Below are 22274 nucleotides of genomic sequence, written 5' to 3' on the forward strand. Positions count from 1 at the left end.
TCCTTTCCTTCCTTCCTTCCTTCCTTCCTTCCTTCCTTCCTTCCTTCCTTCCTTCCTTCCTTCCTTCCTTCCTTCCTTCCTTCCTTCCTTCCTTCCTTCCTTCCTTCCTTCCTTCCTTTCTCAGAATAATGTTTTTAAATGCATAAAATAAAATACATAGCATTTCAAAATAAAGCAATTATACTGAAATGTTTTTTTAAAGCAATTGAGGTTAAGTAACTTGTCCAAGGTTACATGGCCAGTTTTTTTTGAGTGTGTGTTAAGTATCTGAGGCCAGAACCGATCCCGGGTTCTCCTGACTCCAGGGCTGGTGCTCTTACTGCACCACCTAGCCGCCCCGATTATATTGAAATATTAAAAAACAAAATAAGTCCATGGACCTTAATTTAAGAAGTTCTAGCAGAGAATTACCTCTGGACACTGAAAGGTTGTACCTTGATCAAGGTCACACAGCTGGTCTATGTCAGAGGTGGGACTCAATTCAGCTCGGGTTATCTTGACACCAAGGCACTCCATTAAGCCTCACTGCCTCTCTGGAAACTATAATGAGTGTGAAAACCATTCTTTTAGAATTTTAGCGTATGCAATGACACAAAAGTCAAGTGGATTATGATGAACAGGATGGGGGGGCCTGTGCACTTATGCTGAAGGTCACTTATGGAAAGACCACAGAGATGTTTGAATGCACTTCTAACATACCATGAAGCCTTCTAATACACAAGAGGAGAATGAATGATTCTAACTAGGAAAGATGCAAGACAGAAACACTTATGAAGAGAACTGATTTTCCCTTTGGAATGGAGGGGGAAAGGGGGAGTTGAATATTGGGGACTGAAGGATGCAAGAGAAATGTGAGCATGTGGGCAATCTGCATCCTAAAATGTTTTCCTGACCCTTTTACAGCATGGGGACCTCACTTCCTTCCGTTATCCACTTCCTAAAGTAAAGCTGCATACTTTTCCACACTCATTGGTAATTCCATTTTAACTGCAACACATAAAGAAAATTGTTGGCAAAACACTACACTGGGGTGTTTTGTTAGAAAAATGCGGGCCATCTGCGCTGGATTCTCTAGGTAGCCTTGCCCGCTTCTCCTGCCTTTGTTCTGCAGAATGGTATTGCTTTTGTGCTCTCTTAACATCAGCCAAAAGCAATTTCGTAAATGGCATACTCAAATGCTCTGACGAAGTTAGAAGTGTTTGATAAAGGCTTGAAGACGGAGATGCTGCAGTGAAAAATGGGGCATGTCAAAGAGAACTGATTTGTAATCATAAAATGCCGACAAAGTGGCAGGTTTCTGGGTGCCCATTTCCAGGTATAGGCATGGCCTGAGGGAGCTGTAACTTGTCAGATGTATTTTAGATCCTGAGCTCTCTTTACTTGCTCAATGTCAACTGTATTCCTGTGTTCGATCTCCTCTTGGACCTCATTAGTTCCTTCCCCCAGAGGTTCTATCTCCTTTGGCTATATATGTATATGTATACATGTGTACATACACATATATACACGTGTATACACATACAGGTGTATACATAGGTGTATATATGCCTATGTATATTACATAATACAGGTATATATGTGTGTACATGTACACACATGCATACAGTATATGTATACCTATATATACACACATATACCTATATATGTACATGTAAGTATATGTTTATATACACATGTATATATTTTATATATAATATAGACACATACCCATATAGATCTCTATATTTAAATTAATTATTTTTAACATTATTTTCTTTTTAAATCTTGAATTTCAAATTTTCTTCCTCCTTCCCACTCCTCCCCACCCACTGAGAAGGTAAGCAAATGATATCAATTAATTATCCACATGAAATCATGCAAAATGTATTTCCATATTAGCTATATCACAAAAAAGTGAGAAAATTGTACATTGATTTTCTCTCACAGGTCATGGTGGTGGATAGCATTTTTTTTTCTCATCATGAGTCCTTTGGAATTGTCAGAATGATGAAGAATTCACAAGGAGAGGAAAGTTCATTATTGAAACAGTTGAAGGCTATAAATCAAGACATGATGAATTGTGAGGATGAGGAAGGCTTAAGGAGCTCTGGGAGGCTGTTATGAGTGAAAAAATCCCCCAATATTGAGAGAGGGAAGAGTGTTGCAAAGGTGGAAGGACTGAAGATTGTGGTCAGAGAGGTGAATTTCAAAATTAGGGATCTTGAAGGAGTAGTTATGACTGATGGAGAAGTCTTAGGTGTGACCACTGCTTGGGCAGGTGAGGTAGAGTGGAGATTAAGGTCAAGGTTGTTGAGCAGGTTTAATAATTTAAGAAACCAGGGGTTAGAAGGATGATCAGCATGAACACTGAAGTCTCCAAGGAAGTGGCTAGAGTTGAGGTAAGAAAGTTGTCTGGGAGCCAAGCACTGAAGTAATAGAGGAAGGGTGGAGTGTATGCTGGGGATAAGTAACAGTTACAAGGATAGGGAAGTGGAAAGGCTATAGGCATTTACATAGCACCTACTATATCCAGGGCACTGTGCTAAATCCTTTACAAAAATTGTCTCATTTAATCTCATTGGATAGAGAGAGTATAATATTATTGCACAGTATAATTGTGAAAGACTGAGACCAATGGTAGCATAGCAAGGGTTTGAAACTGGCAGGGAAAGGGCAAATCCTTAGTTTCCTGAGTCCCTGACTCCCCTTACCAGGTGGTTGACCTGGGAGCTGGATCCAAGGTTACCTTGGAGCCAGAATTCTAGGTAGGATGATGCAATTAGCTAGCCTGGGAGGGGAGCTCTGAGAAGGACTCAAGACCCAAGGGAAGGGTTTTGGACTTGGGAATGGAACTCTATAGGAGGGAGGCTGTTTGTATATTTGTTTTATAGGTTTTTTTTGTACAATATAAATCAATTCCATTTATTAATTTTGTAAACTTTATTTGTTGATTGTTTGACTTATACTTTTTTGTATTATTGAATTCTGTATATAAGTATTGCTGTACTGATACATTCTGTATTACTGGGTCCTGTACAAGTACTGGAAGAACTTTTAATTTGAGAAATCTGGCAATATTAGATTGCTACTATCAAGTAGACATGTTCAAATTGTTCTTTGGCATTCAGGCCAACACAGACTGCTTGCACTTAGGAACTGGACTAAAATATTTGTCTATTTACTTTATACCTTTGGAGTAAATATTTCTTTGTCAAAGCTAGAATAAATGAATGAATGAATGATTAAATAAATAAATATTTGTACATTTACTTTATATCTTTGGAGTAAATATTTATTTGTCAGAGCTAGAATAAATGAATGAATGGTTAAATAAATATACTTTATTTACTGTATACCTTTGGAATAAATAGATCTTTGTCAAAACTAGAATAAATGGATGAATGAATGAATGAATAAATAAATAAAGAAGGACCAACTAAATTGTCCTCTTTGCCTAACGGGCTCATTTCTTACCCAGCCTTAATCATTGAACGGACATTGCCTCAGTCAAACTGAGACCTGTTAAAGACCTTAGCTTAACAAGGTCAAGGTCTCCCAGTGTATCCAGGGCCATCTACAGTTGTCCTGATCTATATCTCACCATTGGACCCAGGTGACTCTGAAGGACAAAGTGAGGCTGGTGACTTTGCACAGCCCTGCCTCACTGAAATCCAATTCACTTGCAAGTCATGGCATCACCTCCCTGAGGTCATGGTCTTCTTCCAGAACAAGCACCAGCAATGGGGCAGGGAGAACTGGCCAGTGCTGGGGAGGGTAGCCAGGAAGATAGTTTTCTCAGAAGAAAGGTGGGTTTCAGTTAGTCCCCAGAAGATACTGAGGAGAAATCAAGGTGTAATGGACAGGAAGATTGATTTGGAGTCAGAAGACTTGGGAATGAATCCCAGCTCTGCTACTTTACTACCTAGATGACCTTACAAAAGTTCCTTAACCTCTCCGGCTCTCAATTTCTTCATCTGCAAAATGAGAGGGTTGGATTTCATGGTTCTACTCAGGATTAAATCTGTGAACCTTTGACAAAAGAGGAAAAGTATATTTGCAACTAGTTTCCACATCTGCTACTACCTCCTTCCATAAGGTTATCTTGTCTCTGTTTTGTATTTATCTTTATTTAAGCACGCTGTCTTTCCTATTAGAGTATAAACTCCCTGAGGGCAGGGACTATTTTGTTTTTGTGCATCCCCAGTGCCTAACATAATACCTGACTCAAAAGTATATGCTTAATAAATGTTTATTAGATATATTTATTGGGTATTATTGATTGAAATTAGCATTGGTTCCAATGAAAGCAGTGGCAGAGGAGAAAATTGACTAGGAAGGGGTACTGCTGAACTGGAAAGAGATGAGAGGATGGGGACTGGCATTGGGTATAAGTGCTATGTTTAGGAAAGCAGTGATTCTGTTGACTGGGAGCAAGACATTGGGAAGTGAACTGGCAGAATTTACTAGCTATTTGGCAAGGGAACATTGAGTCAGCCTAGTGTCAGTAGATGTACCCATGTCTGGTTGTTGCTGTCACAAAATGAAACCATATCAATATTATTGCTTGTCCCAAGTAATTGGTATATTGTACATCTCTGACCATGCTTTTTTTGATCTCTTTCACTATATCATTTTCCTCCTTCCTTCTTTTAAGCATGGACATACTACCATAAGGGTACTCTTTCTTCTTTCTACACTTTTTTTTTTCAGTTCTGTGGCTGAAATTATTATTTCTAGGCAGATTAACCCCAAATTTAAACATCTAGCCTCGACCTCTCAGTGAACCGCATTTCTGTATTTCCAACTGGTGGTTCTGTCAACAACTCAAATTTATTTTAAAAACTGAACTCCATGTTCTCCCCTAAATTTGCTCCTTCTTATAACCTCCTTATTGCTGTTAATGGCATCTACCATCTCCTGAGTCAACCAAGCTGGAAATGTTGGAATAATCTTTGACTATCTCCTCTCAATCTCCCTAACCCTTCACATGTGATCAGTTGCCAAGTCTATAATTCAACTCTACAAATGTTTACTAAGAAGCTAGACTATTTGCTGGGTACTAGGGTTGCAAAGACAAAAATGAGACAGTCTCTGCCTTCAGTGAGCTTACATTATACTGGGAATACAGCATGTATGTAGACACATACATAGAAAGTAGAACTCACCTGATAAATGTGAAATGGGAGAGCATGCATTTGTTTGCTTGCTTTAGGAAAGAAAAAAAGTTTTGAAACAGCTGTTGTGGACAGTTTGATAATCAATAAGAGAAGGACATAATGATTTTTGTGTAGTAGTAAGGCCTAGTTGGGGTTTTAAATAACACAGATTTGTAGTGGATCTAGTTAGCATGATTTTGTGATTCCTCCAGCATTTCTCAGCACATTGGAAATAGATGAAGCAGATGGTTGGAATTGCCCAGGATAGAGACAGAACAGAAATAATAACAATAATGACGAGGGGGCAGCTAGGTGGCATAGTGAATAGAGCACCGTCCCTGGAGGCAGAAGAACCTGAGTTCAAATGTGACCTCAGACACTTGACATTTATTAGTTGTGTGACCTTGGGCAAGTCACTTAACCCCAATTGTCTTGCCTTCCCTCCTCAAAAAAAAGTCATCTAATAATGAGAATAATGAGAATGACTAGCATTTATCTAGAACTTTAAAGTTTGCAAAGTGCTATGTAAGATAAATATGTGTGTATATATGTATGATATGCAATCTCCTTTGATCTTTGTAATGATCCTGTGAAGTAGGTGCTATTATATAATATTCCCATTTTACAGATGAAGAAACTAAGGCTTAGAGGTTAAGTGGCTTGCTCAGCATCACACATCTAGGGAAGGTCTGAGGCAGGTCTTTCTGATTTAAAGAAAGCACTTTATTTATTGAACCACCTAGTTGCCTCAACCCTGCAATACTGAAAATCAAATCCCTTTATCTTTGTAGATGATAAGCCACATTTGCACCCATCTGACATTGGCATTATTCTTGAATCCAACTTCATTGAACTTGATGTTTTCTATATAATCTTTACTTCCCATTCCAGGTTTTATCTGTTAGGCAACAAATATCTCACTTCTCCATGGGAATATGTGTCTTATGCTAAACCAAGAGAGAGAGGCATGCTGGTAAATCAGTCAGTCAGTCAAAAAATATTTATTAAGTGCGTGTTATGTGCAAAGTATTATGTTAATTGCTGGGGATACAAAAGATAATCCCTGTCCTCAAGAAGCTCACAATCTAATGAGGAAGACGATAAGCAAACAAATACGTATAGGCCAAATATAGGATAAATGGAAAATAATCAAAAGAGGGAAGGCACTAGAATTAATAGAGATTGTGAAAGGTTTCATGTGGAAGATGGGATCTTAGTTGGATGTGAAGGAAGACAGAGGCCAGTAAGCAGAGATGAGGAGGAAGATTGTTCCAAGAATGGGGAATAGTCAGAGGAAATGCTCAGAGCTGAGAGATGGAGAGTCCTGTTTAAGGAAACCAGTGTCACTGGATCAGACTACCTGGTGGAGAGTGAGGTATACTTATGCCTCATCAGCACACAAAGTAATTTAACACGGACTACTGTGGTTCCTGCTACCTGAAGGCCTGTTGCTAGATTTCACTCCTCCATCAGGGTTCTCCAGGACCTTTAAGGGGAGCTGGGAGTGGGGATTATTCAGGCTCTCTGCAGATGACTTCAGGTCCTGTGTGTGCCGTTCTGCCAAATATAAGGGAGAGGAGTTCTCTGCATACCAGTTCCATTTAACCACTAGTATTTAGATTTAGCTTTTACAAGGAACTATTCATTTTAAGAGCTATAATCACAAATATACTAACTTACTCTGCCAACCGGTGGAAGACATGATCTTCCTTCCCTTTATACCTCAGTCTCTGGGGAAAGGAAGGGGATTAGGTTCACAGTTTAGTTCAGTTCCTATAGAGTCATAGTTCTTAATTTTTTTTTTTTAGCCTTTTGACTTTGTTTTATCATTAAAAAAAATTTTTTTTGCCTTTTGGAGGACAATTGGGGTTAAGTGACTTGCCCAAGGTCACATGGCTAGTTTTTGTTTACATTTCTGAGGCTGGATTTGAACTAAGGTCCTCCTGACTCCAGGGCTGGTGCTCTATTCACTGCGCCACCTAGCCACCCCTAGAGTCATAGTTCTAAGTCTAAAACCCTCCTTGGGCTCCAGTTCTAAGCCCCCTGGTTTCTCTGGGCTCTCTTGCTGGGCTGACTATCTTTACTATCCTGCATGGAATCTTGACTCCAAAGTTACCGTGACTTGAATTCCTAGGTCAAGTGAGAGTCACTATCACTAGTACCTAAAACTGAGAAGGGCAAATGACAGAGAACAGAGACATACACCCTCTAGGTCTGGGGCCTAGAGTCTAGGCCTATTTTTCAGAGTAAAAGAGGAGAGCAGGAGAGGAAAGTCCTTCCCCTCTCACTGGTTTAGTTCATGGTGTCCACACTGTAGAGTCAACAGGCAAGCATATTAGTCAGAAAGAGAAACAGAGAGTATTGCTTATCAAATGTTTAACAACCAGCTCTCCAAAAAAAAGTATAGCAACACATTTTTAATATGAACAATTTCTTAAGTCTAAGACAGTTGGCAAAACAAAAACTTTCCAATTTCAAGGTATAAACTCACTCTGAAAATTTAACAATTTAACAGTAGCTAAGAGCAGAAAGTAGAGGTAGGTGGGATAGGTGATTCTCACGCAGAGTGCACTCTCAGTATAAGACATCGAGTGAGCTCAAGTTGCTTCAGGTTCCAGGTCCCTTCATCTCTTTCTCTCTCTCTGTCTCTGTCTCTATGTCTCTCCCTATCTCTCTCTCTATCTCTCTGCATGTGGAAATGGATGGGACTCCCTTTCCAACCTTTTTTTTTGCAAAGCAATCCAATTTAGTGACTTGCCCAGGGTCACACGGCCCAACCTTCTTTTTAGTGAATGTCCAAGTTCTAGTTTATCTTCTTTAGCTGAAAGTAGACAATATGAAAATAACGATGACTTATTTAACTTTGTTCCCATTAAGATTATCCCTTCCTCAATTTTTTGTGAGTACCCTCACATTAAAGCGCTGTACCCTCACATTATAGATTAGGATATTATTATTATTTTTACCAGACCTGTCATTTCTTTGATATAAAGAGCTCCAAATAGGAATTTCCTGTGCTAGTGCTCCTTGAGGACAGGGAATGATTTTATTTTTGCTTGTATGTGTATTCTCAGCATGTAGCATAGTTCTTGGCAAAATAATAGTAAATAAAAAATAGTGTTTAGTAAATGCTAGTTAACTTGTTTGTTGATATAATAATCCATTATGATCATATCCCATAAATTGTTCATTGATTTATTCACTTGTTCTTCTGAATGTCTAAGAACCAATATAGGCCATAGTTCTCTCTTTACCTAACCCCTCCCCCACCATTCCTCTCTTCGTTCCTTTTCTAATTCTTTCTCTCTTCCCCCCCCCCCCCCTTTTTTTTTCTGCTTTTAACCTCCTTTCAGTTACAGGAAGTTTGGTTTGCTTGTGACTATCCCCTCCTTGATATTATTCTCTATGTTAATAGTTCCTCTCCCTGTCCTCATGTTTCCCTGTTGAATTTGATCCATGTCTACAACAGACTCTCTTTGTCTCTCCTGTCTCTGTCTCTCTATCTCTGTGGCTCTGTTTCTTTGTCTCTCTGTCTGTCTCTCTCTTTATCTCTCTCTCCCTTCCCCTGATCCTCCCACTCTCTGTTCAAACTTTTTTTTTTTATCCATTTCAGATAAAAGTGAGGTTTAGCTGATGTCCACTTTCCCCACCCCATGCTTTCATGTTTGTATATTCTTCTGGCACATAACCAATTATGGAAAAATAGGAAGTTCCTTTCCCTTCCTTTTACTCTCTCTTCTCTTCCCCATCTTAAAACAGAATCAATCCATCCCTAGGACTTCTGTTATTATTATTTAACTCCTTTAATATGCTTTGAAGAAATTAAGGTTCTGAAAGGACATTTATTTCTTCTTCTGTTATTAGAATGTTAGCACGAAATCACTATTCAGCTCCTTCCAATTGTTCAAATAAATTTACCTTTCTAGGTTTCACTGGACTCTTGTTCTGTATTTCAAAGTTCCCACTCAGCTCTAATCTTTTCATCAGAAATGTTTGAAAGTCCTCTCTACTGCTTTTTTTCCCCCTTCCTCTTGTAAGATTATACTCTGCTTTACGGGGTAAGTTATTTTTGGTCGAAAGCCTTTCTCATTTGCCTTTTGGAATATTGTATTCTAAGATCTTCTTTGATTTTTAGGAGAAGCTGCCAAGTCTAGTAAAATCCTGACTATAGTTCTAAGTATTCAAACTGCTTCTTCCTGGATGCTTGTAGTATTTTTTTCTTTGATGTGGGAAGTCTGGATTTTTACTATGATGTTTCGAGACTTTACTTTTTGTGGTTCCTTTCAGGAGGTGAATGGCAGACTGTTTACTCATTTTACCCTCTGGTTCTAATAGGACTGGGCAGTTTACAGTTATAATTTTGTAGGATATTATAACCATGCTTTTTTTTCAAAAAAGAAATAATTGTTTTTAAGGGATTCTGGTGATTTTTAGATTTCCATTTTTCTTTTTCTTTTTTTTTGTTTTGCATCTTGTTTATTTGTTATACTCATTTATTATCTTATCCTCCTGTTTCTTCTCTCCATTTGAGCAAAAAAAAGAAAATGAAAACCTCAAAACAAGCATGCATAATCCAGAAAAAATTCCACATTAGTGTGTATCTTCTAAATTTTGGTGATTAAAAGTATTTTTCCCATCAAGTTGATCTTAGCTTATATTTCTTTTTTTGAAAACTTGTAAATTTGAATAATTTTCTTACATGTCTTGGATATGAGACCTTTATCAGAAAAGTTTGCTGCAAAGATTTTTTCCCCCAGTTAACTCTTTCCTTTTTAGATGCATTTTTGGGTTGAAAAACATTTAATTTTACCTTGTATAATCTTCTCCATTGCCTGTTTGTTCATTAACTCTCATTCTCTTTATAGATCTGAAAGATCTATAATTTTTTCCTTACTCTCTAATTTGCTTATGATGTCATTTTTGATGTCTAAGTTTCGTATCCATTTGGAGTTAATCTTGTTATGAAGAGCAGTGTATTGATCTACACCTAATTTCTTTTTAGTTTTCCCTACATTTTTTATCAAGTAGTGTAAACTTACTCTAATAACTGGGATTTGGGGCTTTATCAAACCCTATAGTATTGTGCTCATTTGCTTCTCTATGTTGTATCCCCAATCTGTTCCAATTGTATTTCCAATCTGTTGGCCTCTTCATTTCTTAACCAGAGCCAAATCATTTTTAATAATTATTATTTTGTGGTATGGTATAAGATCTTCTCCTGCTGGGCCCCCTTCTTTCCCACTTTTTTTTTTTCATTTCCCTTGAAATTGTTGTTATTCTAACAGGGTAACTTTATTATTTTGTCTGGTTCTATAAAACAATACTTTGGTAGTTTGATTATTATGTTATTGAATGAGTAAGTTGATTTAAGTAATATTATCATTTTGATTATGTTAACTTGGCTTACCCATGAGTAATTAATATTTTTCCAATTATCTAAATGTATCTTTATTTCTGGAAGAAGGATTTTGTAATTGTTCATATAATTCCTGGTTGTATATTGGTGGTAAGACTACAAGATATTTTATGCAATTTGTAGTTATATTGAATGGAATTTTTCTTTCTAGTTCTCTCTCCTGGGTTTCATTGGAAATATATAGAAATGATGACAATTCTTGTGGACTGATTATATATACTGAAAATTTACTGAAGTTTTGTTTCCATTAATTTTTGGTTGACTCAAGGTCTTTCTTTTATAAATCATATCATCTGCAAAAGTTATAATTTTGTTTCCTCTTTGACTATGATTATTCCCTCAATTTCCCTTTCTTATTGCTATAGCTACTATTTCTAGCATTATATTAAATAGATTGATAATAATAGGTACCCTTACTGTCTCCTGATCTTGTTGGAAAAGTCTTTAATATTTCTTTATTGAATGTAATGTTTGCTATTGCTTTTAGATAAATATTATTTATTATATTAAGGAAAGGTCCATTTATTCCTATGCTTTCTAGTTGTTGTTCTTAAGAGAAATAGGTGTTGGATTGTGTCAGCCTTTTTAGCCTCTCTTGATATAATCATGTGATTTTTATTATTAACATGGTAATTGGGTCTATAGTATTCCTTATATTGACCCAGCTCTTAATTCCTGGAATAAATGAAACCTGGTCAAAATATATAGTCTTTAAATGTATTGTTGTAATGTATCTATTAATATTTTATTTAAAGTGTTTCCCTCAATATTCACTAGGGATATTAGTCTATAGCTTTCTTTCTTTGCTTTGTCTTTATGTAGTTTAGGTATTAAGACCATATTTGTTTCATAGAAAGAGATTGGAAATACCTCTTTTCTGTTTTTGTAGATAGCTTATATGATACTTGAATTGTCATTTGGATGTTTAATAGTAATCACTTGTCAATTTATCTGTTCCTAGAGTTTTTTCCTTGATCTGTCTTCTAGGTCACTTGTTTTTAATATCAGATATCTTACATTTTCTTCTCTTTTTCAATATTGATTTTATTCTAATATTTCTTACTGTCACATAGAATCATTGAGTTTATCTCTTGCCTTTTGGAGGGCAATTGGCGTTAAGTAACTTGCCCAAGGTTACACGGCTAGTTTTTTTGTGTGGGTGTTAAGTGTCTGAGGCAGGAACTGAACTCAGGTCCTCCTGACTCCGGGGCCGGTGCTTTACTCACTGCGTCACCTAGCCACCCCCTTACTTTTTTTTTTTTAAGGGATTCATGTAGTCCTTGTGGAAAATCCTTGTTTTTTTCCTTTTCAGTCTCTGTTTGCAGTTTTTATAGTGGTACTTACTCTTCTTTTGGGTGGGAGAATTTCTATTCTCTAGATTTGTACAAAATCTCTAGATTTGCAATAATTTTTGATATTGGTCTTTCTAGCTTTGATTTTTGAATTTGGGCTTTGTACCAGGCCTAGGCTGTGTCCCCACTACACTTTTCAGTGAGGTGGTCAGTCTTGTTTTGTTTTGCCCTGGGTCTGTTGGGTTCTTGCCTTGACCTTTACCTCCTGAGCTTAAGTTCTCCCTTGGGGTTAAATTTCCCCTTGGAGTTAAGTTCCTCCCTGGGGTTCCCAAGGTCCCCACCCTGGGGATTTTCTGAGTACTCTGGACCTTTCACAGGGAATGCCTCTGCTCCTGTTGCCTCAGGACACAAAGCTTTGCAGGTTATATGTGTCCTAACTTTCCTGGAGGGGTCCCATTCCTATTGCTTGTGGATTTGACTGACTCTGTGTAGTTTTGAACTTGAAGAAGTTAATCACTATAAGTTTTTCATTATGTTAATGGTCATTATTTGGTCTGGTATGAACTTCAGGATTTTGCTGAAGTAGGTATGGAGGTATTAGGTGGCCTGCCTCCTTTTCAGCTAGTTGTCTCTTTAGGAAGTTTCATACTTCCCCCTTCCTGTGTATCTTTTTCTTATTTCCATTGATTCATATTCATAGTCCATGCTCCCTTTTTATTTGTTTTCATCTTCTAAAGGAAGTTTCTTTATTTTTAGTTGTTTGCCATTAATTAATAAATTTTGAAGTTTGTGTAGCTAAATTGCCTCCCCGGTCATCTCCCTTTGAATCTGAATTCTGTCCAGCATTATCTCATCTCCCCTCCTTCTGAACTCTATTCAGAAACCAAAGAAAACACTATGACTCAATTAGCCATAATGAGAACCTGTCCATTTCAAAAGAGCTAAGAGGCTTTCAAATCCTAAGTACATCAAAGTCTTCAAGGAGGGTAACTGAAGGCTTTTGAAATTTCTTTAGTACTGCCAAATAGGTTAGATTCAGTTCTCTAGTGAGTTGTGGAGGTCAGTGCAAGGGAGATGAGATACATGAAAAGTTTTGACCTTGGGGGAAAGAAGCAGAGATCACTGGGCCTATCAGTTGTAGGACTCCCACATCAATCCAGCCCAAGAGGGTGTAGACATGAGCCATGAATCTTTATATTTTATAAATGTGCCTCAGAGGTGGTATACATACCACCTTAGTTACTATGATGATAGCAACACTCTATACATTGGCTGAATTTTATCAAGTGACTCATATATTTCAATTATTAAAGGATCATTATACTATTATAGATTTAAAGTCTTTCCCCCCTAGAAGAATGCCTTATACAGAATTAAAAGTCTAATATAATTTTCTTTTGAACTGGTATCATAGGATTTTGGTAGATATGGCCTTAGAGATCATTTAGTCCCATCTAATCCAACAAGCTCCTACTACCTCCAAGGTACTATGCTAAGTAGTACTAAGTGGTAATAAGTAAAAAATGTTAAGTGAAACTCCTACTAAGTCTAAGGCATTGTGTTAAATATTGGGGATGCAAAGAAAGGCAGATCAGAGTCTCTTATCTCTCTCTTTTTTTTAAAAAATTTTTTTAAAGCAATCGGGGTTAAGTAACTTGCTCAAGGTTACACAGCCAGTTATTTCTGGGTGTGGTGCTAAGTATCTGAGCCCAGATTTAATCCCCAGGTCATCCTGACACTGGAGCTGGTGCTCTTACTCACTGAGCCACCTGGCCACCCCTAAGCAATTGGGGTTAAGTAACTTGCTCAAGGTTACGCGGCCAGGTGTTTCTGGGTGGGTGCTAAGTGTCTGAGCCTGGATTCAATCCCCAGGTCATCCTGACACTGGAGCTGGTGCTCTTACTCGCTGTGCTACCTGGCCGCCCCCAGAGTCTCTTATCTCAAGGAGCTCACAGTCTAATCGGGGAGGTGGTATGTACACAACTATGTACAAATAAGATATATACAAGATAAATTAGAAATAATTAAAAGAGGGAAGGCACTAGCAGTAAGGAAGATCCTGAAAGGTTTCTTGTAGAAGGTGGAATTTTTGTTGGGGTTTGAAAGAAGGCCAGAAAACCAGGAGATTAATATGAAGAAGGAAAAGATTCTAGGCAAGGGGAACAGCCAGTGAAAATGCCCAGAGTTGGGAGATGGCAGGTCTTGTGAGAGGGATAGCAATTACTGGATTGCAGAGTACATGGGAAAGGTGTAATAATGGCACACTACATTGAGTTCCAGCCTTGGAATCAGGAAGACCTAAATTCAAATTCTGTCTTAGATGTTTATTAGCTGTATGACTCAGGAAGGGTCACTTACTCTTTCTTAGCCTAGTTTCTTCATCTAGAAAACAGGGACAATAAATGGCACATCTCATAGACTTATTGGGAAGGTCCGATGAGTTCTTTGAAAACTCTAAAGCATTATCTATATAAATGCAAGCTATCATTCTTATTATTATAGGCCTGGGGATGCAAAGATAAAAATGAAGTAGTTCCTATTCTGAAGTACCTTGCATTGTGTTGGTTATATATAACATGTGAACAGATACATACATACATATATGTATACACATATATAATAAAATGTATATAACACAGTAATACAGCATAGTGTATTATAATACTTAGTGTCATTAGACCTGGGTTCACTTTCCAACTGCTCACTTTTGGCTGCATGATCTTATACAAGTTGCTTAGTTCTAAGTTATATATGTAATATAATGTGATATATCACATTTTATGTGATCTGATATTATATGATACAATATAATCAAAATGTATCTCTATTTCTATCTATATACAAATATGGGTGTATATATTATATATAATACTATATTTGATATTATTATATGAATTGGAATTGTATATTATGACATATATCACATATAATGTCATAACATATAATGTGTATATATAGGGGATGGAGAGAGAAAGGATTTTCTAATGAACCAGTCCTCAAAATACCTGTAGGGGGCTCTACCTATAGTGAACCCACATGGGTGGCTTGGTGGGGTTACTTTTGGAAATGCATGATGATGTGTAATTGTCACCTTGTCCTCAATTTGGGGTATATGCCTCACTACAGGTATGACAATTTGGGAAGGAGTGAGGTGACACTAGCAATTAAAGGCATGGGGAAAGGAACTGTATCTTCAAGGAAGTAAAGGTTTCTAAGAGGAAGGCAAGACAGAATTCTTGGCCTAGGGGAAAAAAATAAAGGCACAGAGGAGGAAAACTTGGTACCTTGGAAGAGGAAGAGCAAGTAGATGGATTTGCATAGAATGCCTAGGGAGGAAACAAAAATAATGTGCAAATGTCCTGGAAAGTTAGACTGAATCTTGACTGTCTGTCCTCCCACTCTACTCAGCCTTTGAGAAGTTTGGAAACTGAGGCCCAGAGAATTTAGATGACTTTTGCAAGATTGAGCAGCTCACAATGAACAGTTGAAACATGAACCCAGGTCCAATTACCCCAAATTCTGGGCTCTCTCCACTATTCTGTGCTGCCTTAATGATATCTCATTCTATGTTTGAATTCTTCCTTCCTTTTGCTAATATAGGTGTTTTTGTTAGTTGTTAGTTGAGCTACTTGAGATCAATGTATTTTGAGCATATCCTTGGACTAATATGGAGTTCTACAGTTCATGAATTAATACTCTGGAATTTTAATGACAGTTTACAGGAGTGCTTTCCTGGTTTGGAGGAATAATTTCATCATGAGAACAGTATTCCCTGATCCCCCAGTCTAGGCTATTGCCAATAGTGTGCCCAATATATGAGAGAAGAAACACTGGCACAAATTGATATTTGGTGAAGAAGTTTGCCTCCACACCAAAACAAAACTATAACAAAGGCATCAATATTATCAAGTCAGTTTGTAGTCACCGAAAGGTGTTATGGTCATTGTATATATTACTTTTCTGGTTCTGTTTATTTCCCACTGCATCCATTTATATACATCTTCCCATGTTTCTCTGAATTTCTCATGTTGTTTCTTATTGTGCAATAAAATTTCATGGCATTTATGTACCACAATTTGTTTTGCCTTTCCCCAATGAATGGGTATCCACTTGGTTTCCAGTTCTTTGCTCCCATGAAAAGTGGCGCTATCTCATAAAGATTTTACAGAGATGAGAAAAGAAGTATGTGACTCATTCAGTAGGGCCTGTTGTCCTCGTCTCCTTTCTTTTTTTGGTAGTAATACTGCTTTTGGTTTTTCTAAGTGTTTAGTGTTTTTCTCTGCATGACATAACTTGAAAGTTTTTCTTAGTGTTTTAAAAGTCACATTACCTCCAGTACAGATTTCTTCTGCTTATTCTTTATCTGGTCCAGGAGTTCTACCTGACTTCTTCCTAAGCTCCATTTCTGCTTTCCCCTTTGGCACATCAAATACTGTGGTGTTAAAGTCCAGATGTAGTGGTTCCATTATGATTGGTGATAAGAATAAGCAATATATAAAAATGCTGTCAGATAGGATCCACTTTCTCTTTCTTTTCCACTTTCATCTTTGAGTGCCCTTTGGATGATCTGGCTTGGTGAGGTCATGTCAAGATTTTTGTAAACTCATTTTATTCTCTACTGCCTTTCACTGTTTTATAAGGAAATTCTTCTTGCAACCCCTGTCCTTTGCCTCCACAATGTTTTGTATATGTGTTTATCCTTTCCAGGGCTTCTTAAACTTTTTTCCACTATGGAAAAAAGTTTAAGAAGCCCTGGAAAGGATAAACACATATACAAAACATTGTGGAGGCAAAGGACAGGGGTTGCAAGCATTAGTTGGTGTTGTGTGGCCTGAAGGCATGCACAGTGCAAAGTGTGTCCAAAGTGTGTTCAGAATCAAGGCTGTGGTGAGGTTGCCTGATGCAACAAAGGCAAGTGCTGCTAGAAACACCTTGGATTCATTACATATTTGATTTTGAATTAATTTTGGTCATTATGCATTCAGAGATCTTACACTGTTGCCAAATTTTTCACAAGTCCATATGGGGTCAAGAACCCACAGTTTAAGAAGTATTGCACCAGTGTTGCCCTTGGCTGCCATGGTTTGCTGTTTGGCAAGAAGATCAAATGCTGGGCAATGTTTCTTGGCTCTTTTGTCCTTTTTGTTGTGGAAACTTTTGTTGAATTCTGTAAGACATAGTAATATTCCAAGTCAGTATTTATCCAGTTTCTGTTTTTCAGCAATAGCAACTTGCTTGAATAAATCAGTTATTGCAATTGCATGCAGTGTTTTCTCATTTTTATCTTTCTATTTTGGTATTAATTTTGATCTTTGCTGTAGCTGTCTCTTCTAATTGAAGGTCTAAGTCTCCCACTGGTAGCTGATTCAGAAATGGGACATCCTCGTACTTCCTCTTAAGATACAGTGAATTTCCAAAACAAACAAACAAATAAAAAGATATAGTGAATTTCCTATTTTGTGAATTCTTTTGATTGGTGTTTTGTTCTTATATATTTAGAAGTTCTGGGCAGTTTTGTGAATTTTTTTGGAATTACAGCATTCAGAGTTTTGGACTTGATGCTCATTTGGAAGGTCTATGATCCTCACACTGTCTTTGTCATCATGTCTTTGAGATCTATGTGTTTTGCTTGTGGAGATGTGTTCTTTTAACATGATTGCTTTTTTCTTTTTCTCTTCTTTCCAGATTGTCCTTCACCTCTATATAGTTATATTATCAATCTGTTGCTTTCACTTCTTTGGAGATACCACTGTGGATTCCAGTTTTGTTATTCTGGTAATTATTTCAGTTGTGTAGGACATACAATTTTGCCACTCGTTCCCTTCTAACTTCTTCCCTGAAGTTTCTGATGTCTCTCTTGAAGCATTCTCAAATCTATAGGGTTCTGTTTCATCAGGTTTTGGTTCAATTTCCTTTGTCTTGCAATATTTCCTTCAAGATAATGTGATCGTTTAGATGTCTTGGTACTTATCTTCCTCTCTTATTTTATTACCTTTCTTGCTAATTTATGTGCTTGTGTTCTAGGTTTTTAACTGAATTTCCTTCTTCCTGAGATCTTTGGTGGTTTTTGTTGTTTCTCCTTATATTCCCCTGTCACTCACTTTCTGACTTTTTCCCCTTTGTTGATGGGTTTGCTCCTAGGGCTGGGCCTCAGAACTGTCTCAACCTTTTCCCAAGTGGGAGAATTCATTTTTCAGTGACCTTGATTCACATCTCCAAGTATTTCTGGGAGAAAAGAAGTGGCCCCAGCTGGATTCCAGTTTCACTTTCTTCAGGTCCAATACAGTCCTACATGCTGGCCCTCTGTTCTTTAGTTCCCTGGCTACACTCAGTCTTTTCTGATGCTTTTTGAAGAGCAGGTGTTCTGGCAGAATTTCTTTTGCTTCAGGTTCTGTAACCTGAGGGACATCTGAGGCAAAAGGGAAATGAGGTTACTCCCCCCTGCCCCATACCTCTCCCTCCTCTTAATGTGACTGGGATGAGTTGAATTCCATTGCTTATTATAACAGGATTCTATGGAGAGTGGTGATTTAGAGGCTGGGATAATATGTGCTGGCAGATATGCTAGCAGGAAGAAAATCCTTGAGTGGATCCCCAAGCACAAACCTGCGGATTGGTTTATATTCATTGACAGAGCATGGAGGCTGGGGGAGAGGGAGAGGTGTTCAGTTATCCAGATAAGGGTTATCATTATCCATTGTAATTCATAAGACTTGTTGAGTTCCTTATTTTCTTATTTTATAAGTCATGTAATTGCTCTAATTATGATGCATAATTACTCTATTTTTAAGAGTTAGTGAGAAGAGAATCATTCCTTCAGAATTAGATTGGAGCAAATGGAAGCTAGTGACTTTATGAGAAATCAAGATACTATTAAACAGATCCAAACAAATGAAAAAATAGAAGGCAATGTGAAATATCTCACTGGAAAAACCACTGACCTGGAAAATAGATCAAAGAGAGATAATTTTAAAATTATTGGACTACCTGAAATCCACAATCAAAAAAATAACCTAGAAATCATCCTTCAAGAAATTCTCAAGGAAAATTGCCCTGATGTTTTAGAACCAGAGGGCAAAATAGAAGTTGAAAGAATCACAGATCACCTCCTGAAAAAGACCCCAAAAAGAAAACTCCTAGGAATATTGTAGCCAGGTTCCGGAATTCCTAGATCGAGAAGAAATATTACAAGCAGCCAGGAAGAAACAATTTGAATATTTGAACACAATCAGGATAACACAGGACCTGGTAGCTTCTACACTGAGGGATTGAAGGGCTTGGAATATGATATTCCGGAAGTCAAAGAAGCTGGGATTAAAACCAAGAATCACCTACCCAGCCAAACTGAGTATCATGTTTTAGGGGAAAATATGGTCATTCAGTGAAATAGAGGACTTTCAAGCAATCTTGATGAAAAAAACCATAGTTGAATAGAAAATTTGACATTCATATACAAGAAGCAAGAGATGCATGAGAAGGTAAACAGGGAAAAGAAATCATAAGGAACTTATCAGAGTTGAACTATTTACATCCCTACATGGAAAAACGATAATTGTAACTTTTGAAATTTTTCTCAGTATGAGAATAGTTGAAGGCAATAGAAATACATATATGTCTATATAGGAGGGTATATGGGCGTATGAATACATATGTGAATGTGTGTACAGGTATACATAGATAGAGGGCACAGTACCAATTAAATAGGAAGGGATGATACTTAAAAGGTGAAATTAAGAGGTGAGAGAGGAATATATAATGAGAGGTGATAGGGAGAGACCGAATGGGGTAAACTATCTCATGTAGAAGAGCAAGGGAAAATGGTTACAGTGGAGGGGAAGAACAGGAAGGCAAAATGGAATGGGTCAACCTTATTTCATTGAATTTGGCTTAGGGAGGGAATGACATACACACTAAATAGGGTATCTCACCCTACAGGAGAGTAGGGGGAAGGGGATGAGGGGGGGGATGGAAGGGAGGGCAGGTTTGGGGGGAGGGAAGTTGGAAACACCCACTTTTGAAAAGGAACAGAATCAAAGTAGAGAATAGAATAAGTGGGAGGTGGGATAGGAGGGAGGGAAATATAGTCAGTCTTTTACAATATATCCACTATGTAAATGTTTTGCATAGCTATACATGTACAACCTATATTGAATTGCTTATCTTCCCAGTAAGGGTGGGTGACAAGAGAGGAAGGGAATGAATCTGGAATTCAAAATTTTAAAAGCAAATGTTTAAAAAAAAAAATATATATATATATATATATACTATTATTAATATTATTTTACATGTAACTGGGAAATAAGATATATAGGCACTGGGGCATAGAGATCCACCGTGCTCTACTGGAAAGTCAGAGGGGATATGGGAGAAGATATGGGAGAGAGCAGATTGGAGGAGGGGATATCCAGTGGGATAGCTATTTTTGGCATGGTGGGTAGGGGAAAAATGGGGAGAAAATTTGTAACTCAAAATCTGGTGGAAATGAATGATGTAAACTAGAAGTTAATAAAGCATTTGATAAAAAAAAAGAAAAAAAAGTTAGTGAGGACTAGAGAAAATGTCTAGTCCTCCATCTTGCTCACATGACCCCTTTCCAATATCCTTTTTGGTTATTTTATGAGGCTGTGTTGTGCTTTTCATGTGTAGTACTTAATTGACTCTCTTATAGATGAAAATACGAATGACATACAGGTATTATGCTCAGTCTCTCCATGATGTCATTATGATTCAGTTCTTGTAGAATTCCTTCTACTGAAACATTGGTTGTTGTACAAAAATGTCACATTTATAGTACTGATAATTAAATTGATGATTATGGATAGCCTAAGAACCATGTGATTTTTAGTAAACCCAATTTACCATCACTCTTCCACTATTCTGTAGAAGTAGAAGGAGTCCATAGAGGACTGAGAAAAATTTTCTATTTTTCTTTGTGTAATGGATTGCTTTGTACAAAACACTTATTATTTACTGACCAAATTACTGGTGATGACCCTCCTGGTCCTCAGACAATAGATGCACTCTGTCAAAGGGACTATACTCAAAGCCTTTCTAGCATTATAGAACCTTTTCATAGCAGATGAGGTGACATATATGGCTTTCATAAAACAACGGTCATCTTTGTGTATATTTCTGTTTAGGCTAAGATTAAATAGGATAGGGACTATAACCAGTATTTCACCTACATAGGGAGCTCCCCAGGTGAGAAAATATCTTCTATCAATGTAGGTCAACATCTTCTTTGCAATTTATTGTCTTAGAGCAGGGGTGGGGAACCTGTGGCCCAGAGGCTACATGTGACCTTCTAGGTCCTTTAGGTGCAGCCTTTTTTCTGAGCCCAAGTTTTACAGAACAAATCCTTTTATTAAGGGGATTTGTTCTGTGAAGTTTGGATTCAAAGGACCACACTTGAAGACCTAGAAGGCCATATGTGGCCTCGAAGTGGCAGGTTCCCCAGCCCTTCTTAGAAGGTTGTCCAGAACAGTGAGAGGTTAAATGACTTACCTAGGACCATGTAGTCTATATGTGTAGAGACAAGGCTTGAACTTCACAGTGATATTTCTATCCGTTATGCCACACTGACTCCATTGGGTAAATACTGAACCTCTGTATTTCTTTTTTTTTTTTTTTAAAGCAATCCGGGTTAAGTAACTTGCTCAAGGTTACATGGCCAGTTATTTCTGGGTGTGGTGCTAAGTATCTGAGCCCAGATTTGATCCCCAGGTCATCCCGATACTGGAGCCGGTGCTCTTACTGGCTGAGCCACCTGGCCGCCCCAGAACCTCTGTATTTCTAATGAAAGTCTTTCTATATACCATACCTTCTTTCAGTAACTGAGTCAGACATTTAACTGAGTAGAGACATTTCAGCCCTTGTGAAATAGCATCAGATTGTTAGATGAATTGTACCTTGACCACAAATAGCTGCAGCTCCTAAAGTCTTCTTAGGTTTGGGTCCATAGCCACTCTGGAATAACAATATCATAGAATTACAAAATTGGAGAATTCTCTAATCACTGAGTCCAACCCAAACACAAAAGAAATTGTGTATCTAGCATTTATACAGGGTATCCCCAAAGTCTTAGTGCAACTTGAAGCTATTAAAACTCTTAATTTAAGCTATTAAGAGTAAAAGCTGCACCAAGACTTTTGGGAAACCCCTTGGAATGTTTGAAGATTTATGGAGTCTTTTACATATATTATCTCATTTTATCTCCATAACAATCTCATAAGATAGATGTTATTATTTTCCCTATTTTAGACATAGGGAAATGGAGGTCCAGAGAGGATAAACTAAGCTGAGGCTAAGAAATGCTGCCCAGGGTCACACGTAATTAGTGACAGAGACAGGATTTGAACTCGTCTTCTTAACTGCAATCTGGGTCACACTTTTGTTTTAAAAATACAGATAAGCAGACAATTAAGACTCTCT

At 37.5% G+C, this 22274-nt stretch overlaps 1 long non-coding RNA gene across 1 annotated transcript in view; it reads right to left on the bottom strand.

Moving 5' to 3' along the window:
- Nucleotides 1-409: 409 nt before the first annotated feature.
- The window catches only part of LOC138145288 (uncharacterized), a 67306-nt gene continuing 45441 nt past the window's right edge, over nucleotides 410-22274 (bottom strand). Inside the window, exons 4-5 of the long non-coding RNA XR_011164172.1 lie at nucleotides 21752-21809; nucleotides 410-540 (exon numbers count right to left, since the gene is read on the bottom strand). This is a non-coding gene — a long non-coding RNA (uncharacterized lncRNA). The remainder of the gene's footprint in view (nucleotides 541-21751; nucleotides 21810-22274) is intronic.

This window comes from Petaurus breviceps, unplaced genomic scaffold (assembly GCF_028583685.1).
Source record: "Petaurus breviceps papuanus isolate PSGF00001 unplaced genomic scaffold, PetGlider_PUasm1.0 90734, whole genome shotgun sequence".
Taxonomy (NCBI): Eukaryota; Metazoa; Chordata; class Mammalia; order Diprotodontia; family Petauridae; genus Petaurus; species Petaurus breviceps.